The following is a 1,869-nucleotide window of genomic DNA, read 5'->3' on the forward strand; positions in this document are numbered from 1 at the left end:
ATTGCAATGGTCTAAGCAGACTTTGGAGAAATATTTAAAGAATTTTCTCCTTAAAATTGGCTAACTCTACCTCCACTACATAAGTCAATCTGAAATTGTGATACAAGAAATAGGAGATTAATTCTAAGGCTATACAAGCATACATAAAGAAATGAGCATGCTTTGAAAGTAGTTACAAAAGTCTGTTTTCACAAATTCCCTTTTTGCAGGGTTCAAACATTCTTTCTTGGCTAATCTGTGCAGGGCTGAAGCAAAATTTCAATAGCTTCAAAAAGGTGTTGAAAGTTACCCTCAAATACAGTTTATTGAGTCTTGGTTCTGTCTACACGAGAATGATCCTTGAAACTGGTTTTGACCAAAAACATTTGAACTGTGTTTTGCAGTAGTAAAAATAGAAAATAGGCTTAAGTAATAGAAGAAGATTTTTTTAAACCCTGATTTGGTGATCTGTGGTCATAATCTAAGTAATCCCTAAGCAATCCTTTACCTGTGCACAAGATTTTCTATGAAATGTGCAGTACACATTTTTGTACAATTTTTGTCAAATTGTTGTACAATTTTTTAATATAAAAATGCAGTGGGTTCATGACATTTTACTTTTAAGTAATATGTGTATAATAAATCATAATATGAGACTTTTCATTTACTCTTCCAGATGTAATGGCACTTACATTCCAAATCTGGACCAGAGATGAATTTTCTGTATGGTGTCAATTTCAGATCTTCTGGTGGATTGGTAAGTCAGAGCAGCTCTATTATAGTAAAGAAGGCAATGCATTAAATAAATATTACTGGTTCATAAAGAAATTGTAGAAAATTAGGACTGGCTTGTTTGAAAAGCAAGCTCATATAAGAATTCCTTTCTATAGTTGAAATTTCATGGTTGTTTTTTTTTTAAAACTATTTTAGTTAGCACAAATCAAAAATAGTGCTACAAAGCTTCACACTTCAAAGTCTTCACATATATCAGAATGGTAATAACAATTCACTGTCAAATTTTCTCTTGGGGGACTTAAAGTTATACACTGTGCTAAATAGATACTTAGATTCTGTCTTTCAAATCTCTGAATTTTCAATACACTTGAAAGGCACTGTCCAGAAATAGAGATAAGATTGTGTATCATCTTGCCATTTAATGGAAATGAAATACATTCTATGGAACAACAAATTAAATTCTCGTTAAATACGTATGTGAACATGAAATGCCTCTGCCTTGCCCAAGAAACAGTAGCGAAGTGTTGTATGGGTCCAAAAATATGCTGCATCTGAGTCCTGTAAGACTGCTTCCACTGATAAATCTGAATTTGAAAACTGTTTTACTGAGGAACAAGAGCCTTTGGAGAATATACCGTCTCTGTGTTGATTGCTCTTCAGAGGCTGTTAGTGTATCTCATTGTGCAGTGGACCGTCCTCTGGGAAGCCCAAGCAGGGCTGCAATAGCATCTGGAGATATTCTGAAAGGCGATAATTTCCATTGCTCACCTCTGAATTAAATAAATGCCTTTGTACCCAGGTGCGACAAGAAGTAACCGGACACATAAGCACATTGTTCACTTCAGTAATCTATAAGATTCAAAGTTTCAAATTTCCTAGGCTGTTTGACATACTAAAAATTGCATGCATAAGAGCCTGATCATAAGGGTAGTTAATTCTTATTTTAGTTAATTAGTTGTAAGTAGTAGATAAACTCTAGCAATATGCTCCAGTGAGGTTAGTATCTTCCTGTTCTTCCTCGGTACAAGTGACATCTGATCACTTCCATCTGTGACAGCCCTAGATTCTTCTTTCAGCCCAGCTGAGGTGAAAAATCAGACCCAGTAGATTTCCTGTTTCCATATATTACCTCCTCTTACAGTCAGTCTCAATCTC

This window comes from Egretta garzetta, unplaced genomic scaffold (assembly GCF_000687185.1).
Source record: "Egretta garzetta isolate BGI_Z169 unplaced genomic scaffold, ASM68718v1 scaffold231, whole genome shotgun sequence".
Taxonomy (NCBI): Eukaryota; Metazoa; Chordata; class Aves; order Pelecaniformes; family Ardeidae; genus Egretta; species Egretta garzetta.